Below are 20,823 nucleotides of genomic sequence, written 5' to 3' on the forward strand. Positions count from 1 at the left end.
ACGTGGTCACAACACTATAGTACTATAGTAAATAGTACACACGTGGTCACAACACTATACTGTAGTAAACAGTATACACGTGGTCACAACACTATAGTACTGTGGTAAACAGTACACACGTGGTCACAACACTATAGTACTGTAGTAAACAGTATACACGTGGTCACAACACTATAGTACTGTAGTAAACAGTATACACGTGGTCACACCACTATAGTACTGTAGTAAACAGTATACACGTGGTCACAACACTATAGTACTGTAGTAAAGAGTATAGACGTGGTCACAACACTATAGTACTGTAGTAAACAGTATACACGTGGTCACAACACTATAGTACTGTAGTAAACAGTATACACGTGGTCACAACACTATAGTACTGTAGTAAAGAGTATAGACGTGGTCACAACACTATAGTACTGTAGTAAACAGTATACACGTGGTCACAACACTATAGTACTGTAGTAAACAGTATACACGTGGTCACAACACTATAGTACTATAGTAAATAGTATACACGTGGTCACAACACTATAGTACTGTAGTAAACAGTATACACGTGGTCACAACACTATAGTACTGTAGTAAACAGTATACACGTGGTCACACCACTATAGTACTGTAGTAAACAGTATACACGTGGTCACAACACTATAGTACTATAGTAAACAGTATACACGTGGTCACAACACTATAGTACTGTAGTAAACAGTATAGACGTGGTCACAACACTATAGTACTGTAGTAAACAGTATACACATGGTCACAACACTATAGTACTGTAGTAAACAGTATACACGTGGTCACAACACTATAGTACTGTAGTAAACAGTATACACGTGGTCACACTATAGTAATATAGTAAACAATATACACGTGGTCACAACAATATAGTACTGTAGTAAACAGTATACACGTGGTCACAACACTATAGTACTGTAGTAAACATTACAAACGTGGTCACAACACTATAGAACTGTAGTAAACATTACACACGTGGTCACAACACTATAGTACTATAGTAAACAGTGTACACGTGGTCACAACACTATAGTACTATAGTAAACAGTACACACGTGGTCACAACACTATAGTACTGTAGTAAACAGTATACACGTGGTCACAACACTATAGTACTGTAGTAAACATTACACACGTGGTCACAACACTATAGTACTGTAGTAAACAGTATACACGTGGTCACAACACTATAGTACTATAGTAAACAGTACACATGTGGTCACAACACTATAGTACTGTAGTAAACAGTATACACGTGGTCACAACACTATAGTACTATAGTAAACAGTACACACTAGGTCACAACACTATAGTACTGTAGTAAACAGTATACACGTGGTCAAAACACTATCGTACTATAGTAAACCGTATATACGTGGTCACAACACTATAGTAATATAGTAAACAGTATACACGTGGTCACAACACTATAGTACTGTAGTAAACAGTATACACGTGGTCCCAATACTATAGTACTATAGTAAACAGTATACACGTGGTCACAACCCTACAGAACTGTGGTAAACAGTACACACGTGGTCACAACACTATAGTACTGTAGTAAATAGTATACTCGTGGTCACAACACTATAGTACTGTAGTAAACAGTATGCACGTGGTCACACCACTATAGTACTGTAGTAAACAGTATACACGTGGTCACAATACTATAATGCTATAGTAAACAGTATACACGTGGTCACAACACCATAGTACTATAGTAAACAGTATACACGTGGTCACAACACTACAGTACTGTAGTAAACAATATACACGTGGTCACAACACTATAGTACTATAGAAAACAGTATACACGTGGTCACAACACTATAGTACTGTAGTAAACAGTATACACGTGGTCACAACACTATAGTACTGTATTAAACAGTATAGACGTGGTCACAACACTATAGTACTGTAGTAAACAGTATACACGTGGTCACAACACTATAGTACTGTAGTAAACAGTATACACGTGGTCACACTATAGTACTATAGTAAACAGTATACACGTGGTCACAACACTATAGTACTGTAGTAAACAGTATACACGTGGTCACAACACTATAGTACTGTAGTAAACATTACACACGTGGTCACAACACTATAGTACTGTAGTAAACAGTGTACACGTGGTCACAACACTATAGTACTATAGAAAACAGTACACACGTGGTCACACCACTATAGTACTGTAGTAAACAGTATACACGTGGTCACAACACTATAGTAGTATAGTAAACAGTATACACGTGGTCACAACACTATAGTACTATAGTAAACAGTATACACGTGGTCACAACACTATAGTACTGTAGTAAACATTACACACGTGGTCACAACACTATAGTACTGTAGTAAACAGTGTACACGTGGTCACAACACTATAGTACTATAGAAAACAGTACACACGTGGTCACACCACTATAGTACTGTAGTAAACAGTATACACGTGGTCACAACACTATAGTAGTATAGTAAACAGTATACACGTGGTCACAACACTATAGTACTATAGTAAACAGTATACACGTGGTCACAAGACTATAGTACTATAGTAAACAGCATACACGTGGTCACAACACTATAGACCTGTAGTAAACAGTATACACGTGGTCACAACACTATAGTACTATAGTAAACAGTATACATGTGGTCACTCCACTATAGTACTGTAGTAAACAGTATACACGTGGTCACAACACTATAGTGCTATAGTAAACAGTATACACGTGGTCACAACACCATAGTACTATAGTAAACAGTATACACGTGGTCACAACACTAAGGTACTGTAGTAAACAATATACACGTGGTCACAACACTATAGTACTATAGTAAACAGTATACACGTGGTCACAACACTATAGTACTGTAGTAAACAGTATACACGTGGTCACAACACTATAGTACTATAGTTAACAGTATACACGTGGTCACAACACTATAGTACTGTAGTAAACAGTATAGACGTGGTCACAACACTATAGTACTGTAGTAAACAGTATACACGTGGTCACAACACTATAGTACTGTAGTAAACAGTATACACGTGGTCACACTATAGTACTATAGTAAATAGTATACACGTGGTCACAACACTATAGTACTGTGGTAAACAGTACACACGTGGTCACAACACTATAGTACTGTAGTAAACAGTATACACGTGGTCACAACACTATAGTACTGTAGTAAACAGTATAGACGTGGTCACAACACTATAGTACTGAAGTAAACAGTATACACATGGTCACAACACTATAGTACTGTAGAAAACAGGATACACGTGGTCACAACACTATAGTACTGTAGTAAACAGTATACACGTGGTCACACTATAGTAATATAGTAAACAATATACACGTGGTACCAACAATATAGTACTGTAGTAAACAATATACACGTGGTCACAACACTATAGTACTGTAGTAAACATTACAAACGTGGTCACAACACTATAGAACTGTAGTAAACATTACACACGTGGTCACAACACTATACTACTATAGTAAACAGTGTACACGTGGTCACAACACTATAGTACTATAGTAAACAGTACACACGTGGTCACAACACTATAGTACTGTAGTAAACAGTATACACGTGGTCACAACACTATAGTACTGTAGTAAACATTACACACGTGGTCACAACACTATAGTACTGTAGTAAACAGTATACACGTGGTCACAACACTATAGTACTATAGTAAACAGTACACATGTGGTCACAACACTATAGTACTGTAGTAAACAGTATACACGTGGTCACAACACTATAGTACTATAGTAAACAGTACACACTAGGTCACAACACTATAGTACTGTAGTAAACAGTATACACGTGGTCACAACACTATAGTACTATAGTAAACCGTATATACGTGGTCACAACACTATAGTACTATAGTAAACAGTATACACGTGGTCACAACACTATAGTACTGTAGTAAACAGTATACACGTGGTACCAATACTATAGTACTATAGTAAACAGTATACACGTGGTCACAACACTACAGAACTGTGGTAAACAGTACACACGTGGTCACAACACTATAGTACTGTAGTAAACAGTATACACGTGGTCACAACACTATAGTACTGTAGTAAACAGTATACACGTGGTCACACCACTATAGTACTGTAGTAAACAGTATACACGTGGTCACAACACTATAATGCTATAGTAAACAGTATACACGTGGTCACAACACCATAGTACTATAGTAAACAGTATACACGTGGTCACAACACTACAGTACTGTAGTAAACAATATACACGTGGTCACAACACTATAGTACTGTAGTAAACAGTATACACGTGGTCACAACACTATAGTACTGTAGTAAACAGTATACACGTGGTCACACTATAGTACTATAGTAAACAGTATACACGTGGTCACAACACTATAGTACTGTAGTAAACAGTATACACGTGGTCACAACACTATAGTACTGTAGTAAACATTACACACGTGGTCACAACACTATAGTAATGTAGTAAACATTACACACGTGGTCACAACACTATAGTACTGTAGTAAACAGTGTACACGTGGTCACAACACTATAGTACTATAGAAAACAGTACACACGTGGTCACACCACTATAGTACTGTAGTAAACAGTATACACGTGGTCACAACACTATAGTACTATAGTAAACAGTATACACGTGGTCACAACACTATAGTACTATAGTAAACAGTATACACGTGGTCACAACACTATAGTACTATAGTAAACAGCATACACGTGGTCACAACACTATAGTACTGTAGTAAACAGTATACACGTGGTCACAACACTATAGTACTATAGTAAACAGTATGCATGTGGTCACTCCACTATAGTACTGTAGTAAACAGTATACACGTGGTCACAACACTATAGTGCTATAGTAAATAGTATACACGTGGTCACAACACCATAGTACTATAGTAAACAGTATACACGTGGTCACAACACAATAGTACTGTAGTAAACAATATACACGTGGTCACAACACTATAGTACTATAGTAAACAGTATACACGTGGTCACAACACTATAGTACTGTAGTAAACAGTATACACGTGGTCACAACACTATAGTACTATAGTTAACAGTATACACGTGGTCACAACACTATAGTACTGTAGTAAACAGTATAGACGTGGTCACAACACTATAGTACTGTAGTAAACAGTATACACGTGGTCACAACACTATAGTACTCTAGTAAACAGTATACACGTGGTCACACTATAGTACTATAGTAAACAGTATACACGTGGTCACAACACTATAGTACTGTAGTAAACAGTATACACGTGGTCACAACACTATTGTACTGTAGTAAACATTACACACGTGGTCACAACACTATAGTACTGTAGTAAACATTACACACGTGGTCACAACACTATAGTACTGTAGTAAACAGTGTACACGTGGTCACAACACTATAGTACTATAGTAAACAGTACACACGTGGTCACACCACTATAATACTGTAGTAAACAGTATACACGTGGTCACAACACTATAGTACTATAGTAAACAGTATACACGTGGTCACAACACTATAGTACTATAGTAAACAGTATACACGTGGTAACAACACTATAGTACTATAGTAAACAGTATACACGTGGTCACAACACTATAGTACTGTAGTAAACAGTATACACGTGGTCCCAACACTATAGTACTATAGTAAACAGTATACACGTGGTCACAACACTATAGTACTGTAGTAAACAGTATACACGTGGTCCCAACACTATAGTACTATAGTAAACAGTATACACGTGGTCACAACACTACAGTACTATAGTAAACAGTATACACGTGTTCACAACACTATAGTACTGTATTAAACAGTATACACGTGGTCACAACACTATAGTACCATAGTAAACAGTATACACATGGTCACAACACTGTAGTACTATAGGAAACAGTATACACGTGGTCACAACACTATAGTACTGTAGTAAACAGAATACACGTGGTCCCAACACTATAGTACTATAGTAAACAGTATACACGTGGTCACAACACTATAGTACTATAGTAAACAGTATACACGTGGTCACAACACTATAGTACTATTGTAAACAGTATACACGTGGTCACAACACTATAGTACTGTATTGAACAGTATACACGTGGTCCCAACACTATAGTACTATAGTAAAGAGTATACACGTGGTCACAACATTATAGTACTGTAGTATACAGTATACACGTGGTCCCAACACTATAGTACTATAGTAAACAGTATACACGTGGTCACAACACTATAGTACTGTACTAAACAGTATACACGTGGTCCCAACACTATACTACTATAGTAAACAGTATACACGTGGTCACAACACTACAGTACTATAGTAAACAGTATGCACGTGGTCACAACACTATAGTACTGTAGTAAACAGTATAGACGTGGTCACAACAATATAGTACTATAGTAAACAGTATACACATGGTCACAACAGTATAGTACTATAGGAAACAGTATACACGTGGTCACAACACTATAGTACTGTAGTAAACAGAATACACGTGGTACCAACACTATAGTACTATAGTAAACAGTATACACGTGGTCACAACACTATAGTACTTTAGTAAACAGTATACACGTGGTCACAACACTATAGTACTATAGTAAACAGTATACACGTGGTCACAACACTATAGTACTGTAGTGAACAGTATACACGTGGTCCCAACACTTTAGTACTATAGTAAAGAGTACACACGTGGTCACAACACTATAGTACTGTAGTATACAGTATACACGTGGTCCCAACACTATAGTACTATAGTAAACAGTATACACGTGGTCACAACACTATAGTACTGTACTAAACAGTATACACGTGGTCCCAACACTATACTACTATAGTAAACAGTATACACGTGGTCACAACACTACAGTACTATAGTAAACAGTATGCACGTGGTCACAACACTATAGTACTGTAGTAAACAGTATAGACGTGGTCACAAAACTATAGTACTATAGTAAACAGTATACACATGGTCACAACACTATAGTACTATAGTAAACAGTATACACGTGGTCACAACAGTATAGTACTGTAGTAAACAGTATACACGTAGTCCCAACACTATAGTACTATAGTAAACAGTATACATGTGGTCACAACACTATAGTACTGTAGTAAACAGTATACACGTGGTCCCAACACTACAGTACTATAGTAAACAGTATACACGTGGTCACAACACTATAGTACTGTAGTAAACAGTATACACGTGGTCCCAACACTACAGAACTGTGGTAAACAGTACACACGTGGTCACAACACTATAGTACTGTAGTAAACAGTATACACGTGGTCACAACACTATAGTACTGTAGTAAACAGTATACACGTGGTCACACCACTATAGTACTGTAGTAAACAGTATACACGTGGTCACAACACTATAATGCTATAGTAAACAGTATACACGTGGTCACAACACCATAGTACTATAGTAAACAGTATACACGTGGTCACAACACTACAGTACTGTAGTAAACAATATACACGTGGTCACAACACTATAGTACTGTAGTAAACAGTATACACGTGGTCACAACACTATAGTACTGCAGTAAACAGTATACACGTGGTCACACTATAGTACTATAGTAAACAGTATACACGTGGTCACAACACTATAGTACTGTAGTAAACAGTATACACGTGGTCACAACACTATAGTACTGTAGTAAACATTACACACGTGGTCACAACACTATAGTAATGTAGTAAACATTACACACGTGGTCACAACACTATAGTACTGTAGTAAACAGTGTACACGTGGTCACAACACTATAGTACTATAGAAAACAGTACACACGTGGTCACACCACTATAGTACTGTAGTAAACAGTATACACGTGGTCACAACACTATAGTACTATAGTAAACAGTATACACGTGGTCACAACACTATAGTACTATAGTAAACAGTATACACGTGGTCACAACACTATAGTACTATAGTAAACAGCATACACGTGGTCACAACACTATAGTACTGTAGTAAACAGTATACACGTGGTCACAACACTATAGTACTATAGTAAACAGTATGCATGTGGTCACTCCACTATAGTACTGTAGTAAACAGTATACACGTGGTCACAACACTATAGTGCTATAGTAAATAGTATACACGTGGTCACAACACCATAGTACTATAGTAAACAGTATACACGTGGTCACAACACAATAGTACTGTAGTAAACAATATACACGTGGTCACAACACTATAGTACTATAGTAAACAGTATACACGTGGTCACAACACTATAGTACTGTAGTAAACAGTATACACGTGGTCACAACACTATAGTACTATAGTTAACAGTATACACGTGGTCACAACACTATAGTACTGTAGTAAACAGTATAGACGTGGTCACAACACTATAGTACTGTAGTAAACAGTATACACGTGGTCACAACACTATAGTACTCTAGTAAACAGTATACACGTGGTCACACTATAGTACTATAGTAAACAGTATACACGTGGTCACAACACTATAGTACTGTAGTAAACAGTATACACGTGGTCACAACACTATTGTACTGTAGTAAACATTACACACGTGGTCACAACACTATAGTACTGTAGTAAACATTACACACGTGGTCACAACACTATAGTACTGTAGTAAACAGTGTACACGTGGTCACAACACTATAGTACTATAGTAAACAGTACACACGTGGTCACACCACTATAATACTGTAGTAAACAGTATACACGTGGTCACAACACTATAGTACTATAGTAAACAGTATACACGTGGTCACAACACTATAGTACTATAGTAAACAGTATACACGTGGTAACAACACTATAGTACTATAGTAAACAGTATACACGTGGTCACAACACTATAGTACTGTAGTAAACAGTATACACGTGGTCCCAACACTATAGTACTATAGTAAACAGTATACACGTGGTCACAACACTACAGTACTATAGTAAACAGTATACACGTGTTCACAACACTATAGTACTGTATTAAACAGTATACACGTGGTCACAACACTATAGTACCATAGTAAACAGTATACACATGGTCACAACACTGTAGTACTATAGGAAACAGTATACACGTGGTCACAACACTATAGTACTGTAGTAAACAGAATACACGTGGTCCCAACACTATAGTACTATAGTAAACAGTATACACGTGGTCACAACACTATAGTACTATAGTAAACAGTATACACGTGGTCACAACACTATAGTACTATTGTAAACAGTATACACGTGGTCACAACACTATAGTACTGTAGTGAACAGTATACACGTGGTCCCAACACTATAGTACTATAGTAAAGAGTATACACGTGGTCACAACACTATAGTACTGTAGTATACAGTATACACGTGGTCCCAACACTATAGTACTATAGTAAACAGTATACACGTGGTCACAACACTATAGTACTGTACTAAACAGTATACACGTGGTCCCAACACTATACTACTATAGTAAACAGTATACACGTGGTCACAACACTACAGTACTATAGTAAACAGTATGCACGTGGTCACAACACTATAGTACTGTAGTAAACAGTATAGACGTGGTCACAACACTATAGTACTATAGTAAACAGTATACACATGGTCACAACACTATAGTACTATAGGAAACAGTATACACGTGGTCACAACACTATAGTACTGTAGTAAACAGAATACACGTGGTACCAACACTATAGTACTATAGTAAACAGTATACACGTGGTCACAACACTATAGTACTTTAGTAAACAGTATACACGTGGTCACAACACTATAGTACTATAGTAAACAGTATACACGTGGTCACAACACTATAGTACTGTAGTGAACAGTATACACGTGGTCCCAACACTTTAGTACTATAGTAAAGAGTACACACGTGGTCACAACACTATAGTACTGTAGTATACAGTATACACGTGGTCCCAAAACTATAGTACTATAGTAAACAGTATACACGTGGTCACAACACTATAGTACTGTACTAAACAGTATACACGTGGTCCCAACACTATACTACTATAGTAAACAGTATACACGTGGTCACAACACTACAGTACTATAGTAAACAGTATGCACGTGGTCACAACACTATAGTACTGTAGTAAACAGTATAGACGTGGTCACAAAACTATAGTACTATAGTAAACAGTATACACATGGTCACAACACTATAGTACTATAGTAAACAGTATACACGTGGTCACAACAGTATAGTACTGTAGTAAACAGTATACACGTAGTCCCAACACTATAGTACTATAGTAAACAGTATACATGTGGTCACAACACTATAGTACTGTAGTAAACAGTATACACGTGGTCCCAACACTACAGTACTATAGTAAACAGTATACACGTGGTCACAACACTATAGTACTGTAGTAAACAGTATACACGTGGTCCCAACACTATAGTACTATAGTAAACAGTATACACGTGGTCACAACACTATAGTACTATAGTAAACAGTATACACGTGGTCACAACACCATAGTACTGTAGTAAACAGTATACACGTGGTCACAACACAAGCAATCGTCTTCAGGTGAAATAATACAGCAGGCGGACTGCTGAGACAGGAAGAAATGCAAGGGTTGGAAAGAGCAAAATTTCCTTTGTTGTAGGTAGGATAAAAAGGGGGGGGATCGGGGTAGCAGGGGGGTTCTTCTGGTTCAAGATCATCGCGGTCCCGGGAGCAGGAGAGTCAGCCATCCGAGACGTCCGTGAGACGTACTCCGGCATCGGCAGGCTCGTCGCCTCATTCCCTCACAGCGGTCAGTACATCGGGGAGAAGTAAGTACGAGTGAGAGAGGCGTAAGTTCAGCCGTTTTACATCCAGGATAGAGAGCGGGGCGAGCGGTAGGGGAAATCGACTCGTAGACCTCCGAGGGATAGGTTAGCGTCCACTGACCATACCATCACAGGTAAATAAAATTCGCTAGTGGGGGGAAAAACAACTGTGTTGCGTGGTCTTTTGGGAGCGTGAAGTGGAGGGCAGTGTGCGCTGGGTGTCTACGTGTATGCGCGGCTGTGCACCTCGAGACGAAGCGGGTGGTGTTTACGTGCCCGCACGATTGCCCACCATAGTGCTTAGCGATCGCGTACCTGGGTGGCGGTGCCGCGGTCACGCACCCGCACACGGGTCTGGTCGCGAGATAGCGAGTTAGAGCGCCGAGCGCGCGCGTATTCGCGCGACTGTTTGAGCGGGACCTTCAACTCAGAGCCAAGCGAGCGTCCCCAATCAGCGGCGCGCGCACGGCAGAAACCCTGCCCGCCCGTCCCCCGGCTCCAACCCCTTCGTGTGCGATTGGTCTGTTTACGGGCAGAGGGTAGGGGCGTGTTTGTTATTGTCGGCACACGTGGAGCGCGGGTGGGAGGGAAACACGCGCCGCGCCTGTTTGTTTACGGGCGGGACGGAGATTTACTGGTGAGCGCGCTTACAGCCCCACCCCGCCTTTGCACAGTGTAACGCATCGCAAGCGCGGAGCGTACGAGCCGATAATTAAACTATGTAAACGCGGTCTACATCCCAGGCAGAGGTACAGGGGGGCGAGACGTTAGGGGTCGTTAGTCTGGACCTGAAGGAGCAGCCGGGGGGTAGCGGTGTGAGTGGAACGGGGGAGTCGGTGAGCAGCGGCCCCGACAATTCAGTGATGGCGGGGGACGGTAGCCCCCACACAGCTCCTGTAGCTGCACTGGCAGAACATCGGTGGAGGAGGGAGCAGCGCTCACAGCTGAAGCGAGCCTCACTGTGAAGCACATCAACAAGCATGGCCCTGAGTGTTTACTTCCCTGCGATGCACGTGATGGAGAGGAGCGTCTGGCCAGGCTGGCCGGTCTGGAACCCCCGCGGTGAAAGTCTCTTCCAGCAGCTGCTGCAAGACATGAGGAGCGAGATCGAGAGGATGGAGAGAATCTTCCGTGGAGTCGATCAGCTCAGCAGCCACACGCGGGCTCCGGGCAGCCTCGGAGACGCACTGCTGCAGGAGCCGGCCGTGAGCATGTGGGTTCCAGATTGAAAATCCACAGGAGCAAGGAGGCGGGTTTGTCGCGTCCCTGGACGTGCAGGACTTCTCCCCACTTGACCTGGCCGTGAAGGTGTCTGGAGACAAGCTGGTGGTGGCCAGACGGCGCGAGGTGAAGAGCGGAGAAGTCAGCAGCGGCAGCTACAGCCACAGCTGCCAGGAGTTCCACAGGGAGACGCAGCTGCCCAGGAACGTGGACCCGCAGAGCGTGAGCTGCTGCTTGACTGAAGACGGGAAGCTGAAGTTCAAGGCTCAGCGCCGCGCCCTCCCTGCAGCGGCCGAGAGGGTGGTGGTCATTGAGCAGCCAGCGACAGCGACTCCTGGCACGGCCTCTCAGTCCACTGGCACCACTCACGCGTAGAGTGGCGCCTGGAGGATCCATTCCAGCAACCTGCTTTATTGATGTTTTAATTGTATGGATATTTAGTTAAATCAGTTTCTTTTATCCACGCAATGTTCAGTAATATTTACGTGTTTCAGCGTTCACATTCAACTTCATTGGATTAGGTGTTTATTTTCCACAGTCTAATTTTCGAACTACTATAATATATACTGTTTGTGTGAATGGTAATGATGTTTGTTTTTTGTATTAAAATGCCTTTCAATTTCCTGTAACAGTTGCAACTGTTCTTTTTTCTACATTGTGTTTGTTTCATCGTTACTGTGGATCAGAGTTCTGGACACAGAATTCCCCAAAACTAAGACAACCGGTAAAACGGCCTCATTGCTCCCTGTCCATGACAACTCCCAAGGTGCCAGGCTCACGCCGTCGGCCCTGCCGAGTCACTCCGAACTCAGAATCTGGGATTGGCTTGCAATGATCTAAGATCAATCTTACCACTTCACATTTCACTTGTATCATCCTTCAATTGGTAGTAAATCCGTCGCTAAGGAATTGGCCCTCAAATCGTGGGGACAATCGTACCACAGAAAAATTAGTTTCCATTTAATGTTTGCGGCACAGAGAATGTAACTAGTTACATGATAACATCGCTGCTGTAGCAGTGTAAGTCACGCTGCTATTAAAATATTCTATGTCTCGAGTTTCCTGGCTGGCTGCTGGCTGTGCTTCTCTCCACCCCAACAATAACTCCGTTGTTAGTGGGTGCAGGAGACAATAGGGACACCAACAAGGTGGGAATAACCAGAACAGTATTTGAAGACTCACACGGTTAATTTAAAATTTCACTTTCAATGTATGCGACAATTAACGTCATTATTTTTGACAAAATAACTTGTTTTATCCTAGAGAATTAGAAACTAAAGCTGAAGACATTAAACTAGCGCAATTAAAATGTACGATTGATTGTAAAGTTAGCAAAATAAATAAATGATCTAATTCATATACTATATTCTTGGTTCTTTCGGTAAAGTCACCAAGAAGGGAAACAATACATTAATAAAGATATAAAACAATAAAATTCTCACAAATCAAAATTCATATACTGTTGATTTATTCACTCCATCTCCGCACTTGACACTGCCGGTTGTGTCCCTCCTTAGCTCCCATTCCCACGTTAGTCTCGACCACCGGCCGTCATCACTTCAAGTTGTGTGTCCTGCCTCACCCCACCTTTCTAAACTAAAATTACGTCCTTAATTTGCATATGATGTCCAATTGACTTGTCCCTCTTCCAGTATCAGTGTAATTCTTAGGATGTGCATCATCTCTACGCTTCCTTGTGCATTTCTAAACATTGGTTCTATTTTCCGTTTGTGATGAATCTGTTTGAAAAAAAACGTTGTGCTTAAGGTATATGGCTCAGTTATGTTTCATTATTAAGTTAAGATAACAATAAGCACTTTGCTCTGCCCTGATACACCTCTCTTAATCATTTTCATTCCTCTTCCCTTCAACAACCGCCCTACGTGTAGATGCACTTCTGTGTTTTCAAGGCTGTGTCCCTGTTCTTTTTGCGTTCAGTTTGTTATTCACCCGCACCTCCAGTAAAGCATGGTTGGCTGCGTACAGTGCGAAAGAAGTTCACCATGCAAACATACGCTGCGTTGAAAAATTATTCTACTGACTGCAGACCAAACCTGGACAGATTTCTCAATACGAGTGCAATATCGAGGGTACAGATCAATACCACCTGAACACAGATGCTAATTCCCGGACGGGTTGCAACTCTAGCCATGCCCATGCAAACATACACAACATCTTGACCATGAATCGCCTATGCGGCAGATTAAATGTCAAGCATTTAACATTGAATTCCGATCTACTTTTGTTCGTTTTGATTTATTTTGGCGCAGCTTCAAGTAAGTATTTTTGATATAATTATTGTATTGTCATTTACTGTATAATTATGATAATAGACCAAGCACTGAGACATTTTCCAGGGTTGGTCTACAATCGAAAAGGTGGCAACCCCATAGCACACCCTCGTGTTCCACTGTGAAGCACATCAACAAGCATGGCCCTGAGTGTTTTCTTCCCTGCGATGCACGTGATGGAGAGGAGCGTCTGGCCAGGCTGGCCGATCTGGAACCCCCGCGGTGAAAGTCTCTTCCAGCAGCTGCAGCGAGACATGAGGAGCGAGATCGAGAGGATGGAGAGAATCTTCTGTGGAGTCGATCAGCTCAGCAGCCACACGCGGGCTCCGGGCAGCCTCGGAGACGCACTGCTGCAGCAGCCGGCCGTGAGCAGTGGGTTCCAGATTGAAGATCCACAGGAGCAGAGAGGCGGGTTTGTCGCGTCCCTGGACGTGCAGGACTTCTCCCCACTTGACCTGGCCGTGAAGGTGTCTGGAGACAAGCTGGTGGTGGCCGGATGGCGCGAGGTGAAGAGCGGAGAAGTCAGCAGCGGCAGCTACAGCCACAGCTGCCAGGAGTTCCACAGGGAGACGCAGCTGCCCAGGGACGTGGACCCGCAGAGCGTGAGCTGCTGCTTGACTGAAGACGGGAAGCTGAAGTTCAAGGCTCAGCGCCGCGCCCTCCCTGCAGCGGCCGAGAGGGTGGTGGTCATTGAGCAGCCAGCGACAGCGACTCCTGGCACGGCCTCTCAGTCCACTGGCACCACTCACGCGTAGAGTGACGCCTGGAGCATCCGTTCCAGCAACCTGCTATATTGACGTTTCAATTGTGTGGATATTTAGTTTGACCGTCCCTCTGTGCTGCATTATATTGTTTCCAAACTTGACTAAATCTTGTTCAATTTGACGTGCTTCTCCATCTCTCTGTGTTTCCTCTCTCTCTTAAATTTAGCTATTCTATACCTGATGATGATTGCTTGCGTTGCAATCGAAACGTCGTATGCTATTCTGTAATTTTATTTTATTATTTCTTATTTCTACGTGACTTTACCGAAAAAACCAAAGAGCAGTTTCTTCTATCCACGTTATGTTCAGTAATATTTACGTGTTTCAGCGTTCACATTCAACTTCATTGGATTAAGTGTATCGTTGTAAAGGATTGTCAAATTGTGTCGCATCTTTTAATTTGCCATTACACGTTCATATATTGCAATAAGATAATGATAAATGTTATCTTCAATTATTTTTCATCATTACACATGACTATTTTCCACAGTCTAATTTTCGAACTGCTATAATACTATACTGTTTGTGTGAATGGTAAATGATGTTTGTTTTTTGTAATAAAATACCTTTCAATTTCCTGCAACAGTTGCAACTGTTTTTTTTCTACATTGTGTTTGATTCATCGTTACTGTGGATCACAGTTCTGGACACATAATTCCCCAAAACTAAGACAACCGGTAACGCGGCCTCATTGTTCCCTGTCCATGACAACTCCCAAGGTGCCAGGCTCACGCCGTCGGCCCTGCCGAGTCACTCCGCACTCAGAATTTGGGATTGGCTTGCAATGATCTAAGATCAATCTTACCACTTCACATTTCACTTTTATCATCCTTCAATTGGTAGTAAATCCTTCGCTAAGGAATTGGTCCTCAAATCGTGGGGACAAGCGTACCACAGAAAGATTAGTTGCCATTTAATGTTTGCGAGACAGAGAATGTAAATAGTTACATGACAACATCGCTGGTGTAGCAGTGTAAGTCACGCTGCTATTAATATGTTCTATGTCTCGAGTTTCCTGGCTGGCTGCTGGCTGTGCTTCTCTCCAGCCCAACAATAACTCCGTTGTTAGTGGGTGCAGGAGACAATAGGGACACCAACAAGGTGGGCATAACCAGAACAGTATTTGAAGACTGACACGGTTCATTTAAAATTGCACTTTCAATGTATGCGCCAATTAACGTCATTCTTTTTGACAAAATAACTTGTTTTATCCTAGAGAATTAGAAACTAAACCTGAAGACATTAAACTAGCACAATTAAAATGTACGAATGAATGTAAAGTTAGCAAAATAAATAAATGATCTAATTCATATACTATATTCTTGGTTATTTCGGTAAAGTCACGTAGAAGGGAAACAATAAAATAATAAAGATATAAAACAATAAAATTCTCACAAATCACAATTCATATATTGTTGATTTATTCACTCCATCTCCGCAGTGGACACTGCCGGTTGTGTTCCCTCCTTAGCTCCCATTCCCACGTTAGTCTCGACCACCGGCCGTCATCACTTCAAGTTGTGTGTCCTGCCTCACCCCACCTTTATAAACTAAAATTACGTCCTTAATTTGCATATGATGTCCAATTGACGTGTCCGTCTTCCAGTATCAGTGTTATTCTGAGGATGTGCAGCATCTCTACGCTTCCTTTTGCATTTCTCAACATTGGTTCTATTTTCCGTTTGTGATGCATCTGTTTGAAAAAAAACGTTCTGCTTAAGGCATGTGGCTCAGTTACGTTTCATTATTAAGTTAAGATAACAATAAGCACTTTGCTCTGCCCTGATACGCCTCTCTTGATCATTTTCATCCCTCTTCCCTTTCAACAACCGCCCTACGTGTAGATGCACTTCTCTGTTTTCAAGGCTGTGTCCCTGTTCTTTTTGCGTTCAGTTTGTTATTCCCCCGCACCTCCAGTAAAGCATGGTTGGCTGCGTACGGTGCGAAAAAGTTCACCATGCAAACATACGCTGCGTTGAAAAATTATTCTACTGACTGCAGACCAAACCTGGACAGATTTCTCAATACGAGTGCAATATCGAGGGTACAGATCAATACCACCTGAACACAGATGCTAATTCACGGACGGGTTGCAACTCTAGCCATGCCCATGCAAACATACACAACATCTTGACCATGAATCACCTATGCGGCAGATTAAATGTCAAGCATTTTACATTGAATTCCGATCTACTTTTGTTCGTTTTGATTTATTTTGCGCAGCTTCAAGTAAGTATTTTTGATATAATTATTGTATTGCCATTTACTGTATAATTATGATAATAGACCAAGCACTGAGACATTTCGCAGGGTTGGTCTACAATCGAAAAGGTGGCAACCCCATAGCACACCCTCATGTGTTCCAGTGTTAACACATCGTATGTTTGTATCTTGAACTTCTTTCGCACCGTACGTAGCCCACCGTGCTAATCGGAGGAATGAGGTGAGCGGGAATCGAACTCGTGTAGTCGGGGTTCGTAGCGCAGTGCGCTAACCGCTGCGCCACCGCTCCCCCCACCACACACGCGCACAGCAACTCCAGAGAGCGACTTTTGGGTCAGAGGTAGCCGCATTGCACTGGGGCCGTCCATAAATGACGTCACGCACCTGGGGGGGGGGGGGTCAGACATTTGTGACGATGTGTGACGATGGGGGGGGGGTGGATTGAGAAATGTGACGTCACATCAAAATGCGCAACTTTAAATAAATATAGACAACACGTTCTACATAATTAAATAGACTTTTTAAATAAATCTTTTCTCCCATAACATCAGAGTGCAGCGCCACATTAAATACGCACTACAATGACAATAGTTTAAAGCGATTTGAAACATGTTTTATATTTGGGGCGTGGGGGGGGGGGGCAGAGCTTTGTGACGTCATATTTGAGGGGGGGTCTGATTTTTTGTGACGCCGCGTGACGATGGGGGGGGGGGGGGTCAAAAATCGCGTGACGTCATTTATGGTCAGCCTCCACAGCGTGAAATAGCGCAACAAACCAAACCCGCGTACAGCGAGGAAGCCCTGGCTGGTTTATCATTCATTAATCTCCAGTTCAGTCACAAACGAATCTCTTAGAGCCGAAGGCGCGATCCAGTATTACCTTGGCATGCCGTGTCAACCCGTACCGGGTTACACCGTATTGGTGTACAGGGAGATTGAGTTCTCAGGTCCATACGGCTTACTAGAGCCGTTTCAAAACGGGCAAAACAATGTTTTGTGTTTCTCCCCTTGTGATGGGATTTTGTAGGATGAACGTTGAGATTTGTAAGGGGCACGGGGTGACCAATAAGGTCTGAATTGGTCTGTAATAAGAGAGGCAATGGTTAGGGGTTGACAGGTGTGCGTTGGCACTGCGTGCCACGTCGCGTTGTCATACAGCTGACACTCCGATGAGCAATGATTCGGAGACGCACGGTGCCAATGGGGCCGTCCATAAATGACGTCACGCGATTTTGGACGATTTTTGACCCCCCCCACCCCCCCCCCCCCATTGTCACACGGCGTCACAAAAAGTCAGACCCCCCCCCTCAAATATGACGTCACAAAGCTCTGCCCCCCCCCCAAAAAAAATATATGTATAAAACACGCTTCAAATCGCTTTAAACTATTGTCATTGTATTCTTGGTTCTTTCGGTAAAGTCACGTAGAAGGGAAACAATAAAATAAATAAAATATGAAACGATAATCATTGTTTTTTTGTTTCCCTTCTACGTGACTTTACCGAAAGAACCAAGAATATGAATCCCTGCAGTCACGAAAGCTTTAAATCAAAATTTATTGTCATTGTAGTGCGCTTTTAATGTGGCGCTGCACTGATGTTGTAGGAGAAACCATTTATTAAAAAGTCTATTTAATTAAGTAGAACGTGTTGTCTATATTTATTTAAAGTTGCGCATTTTGAGGTGACGTCACATTTCTCAGCCCCACCCCCCCGTCACACATCGTCACAAATATCTGACCCCGATGCCTGCAGGATTAGCTTTTTTCTTCTTCGTCTTCCAAAGCAGATCATTAATGAGAATATTGATGGAATTTCCCCCAGTGCATGTTGGCTGTGGAAGGGGCTGTTTAAGACCAGCGGTGAACCCGCTCATCTCCACGTATCCGCATGAAATGATAAAATCGCGGATTTTAGGAAGCGCGTTCGTTTCAAGTGGATGCTTGTTGTCAACACCGCCACATTGACAGCACTCGCAACCATCCCATACTCAATTGAAAACTCTTCTTAAGTAATTGCTTATTGTGTTTAGTTTCTTGTCCTTACCTCATACCTCCGATTAGCACGTTGGGCTACGTACGGTGCGAAAGAAGTTCAAGTTACAAACATACGATGTGTTAACACTGGAACACATGAGGGTGTGCTATGGGGTTGCCACCTATTCGATTGTAGACCAACCCTGGGCAATGTCTCAGTGCTTGGTCTATTATCATAATTATACAGTAAATGACTATACAATAATTTTATCAAACATACTTACTTGAAACTGCGCCAAAATAAATCAAAACGAACAAAAGTAGATCGGAATTCAATGTAAAATGCTTGACATTTAATCTGCCGCATAGGCGATTCATGTTCAAGATGTTGTGTATGTTTGCATTGGCACCCGTCCGGTAATTAGCATCTGTGTTCAGGTGGTATTGATCTGTACCCTCGATATTGCACTCGTATTGAGAAATGTGTCCAGGTTTGGTCTGCAGTCAGTAGAATCATTTTTCAACGCAGCGTATGTTTGCATGGTGAACTTCTTTCGCACCGTACGCAGCCAACCATGCTTTAATGGAGGTGCGGGGGAGTAACAAACTGAACGCAAAAAGAACAGGGACACAGCCTTGAAAACACAGAAGTGCATTTACACGTAGGGCGGTTGTTGAATGGGAAGAGGGATGAAAATTATTAAGAGAGGCGTATCAGGGCAGAGCAAAGTGCTTATTCTTATCTTAACTTAATAATGAAACGTAACTGAGCCACATGCCTTAAGCAGAACGTTTTTTTTCAAACAGATGCATCATAAACGGAAAATAGAACCAATGTTTAGAAATGCACAAGGAAGCGTAGAGATAATGCACATCCTAAGAAAACACTGATACTGGAAGACGGACACGTCAATTGGACATCATATGCAAATTAAGGACGTAATTTTAGTTTAGAAAGGTGGGGTGAGGCAGGACACACAACTTGAAGTGATGACGGCCGGTGGTCGAGACTAACGTGGGAATGGGAGCTAAGGAGGGAACACAACCGGCAGCGTCAACTGCGAAGATGGAGTGAATAAATCAACGTTATATGAATTTTGATTTGTGAGAATTTTATTGTTTGTATTTTTATTATTTTATTTTCTTTGGTTCTTTCCGTAAAGTCACGTAGAATGAGAATAAAATAATAATATAACACAATACAATTCTCACGACGTTTTGGCCACAGCGCAAGCGGCCGTCTTCAGGTGAACGGTACAGAAGTGTCGGTACGTCAGAGCTTCAATGAACGCTGTTAAGATTCGTAGCGACTTTTAAGCTGGTTGGGAGAAGTGAGGCACCTTGACAAAGGGGTTTACATATCAATAGCTGAGGGATTAGCTTGTGACTGGTCACGGAAATGGCTATGTTAAAGTCAAAACCTACACATCCACAGAGGCAAATAGTAATTTAGCATTGAAA

This window comes from Petromyzon marinus, chromosome 4 (assembly GCF_048934315.1).
Source record: "Petromyzon marinus isolate PM22_M1 ecotype Great Lakes invasive population chromosome 4, UKy_Petmar_22M1.pri1.0, whole genome shotgun sequence".
Lineage (NCBI taxonomy): Eukaryota > Metazoa > Chordata > Hyperoartia > Petromyzontiformes > Petromyzontidae > Petromyzon > Petromyzon marinus.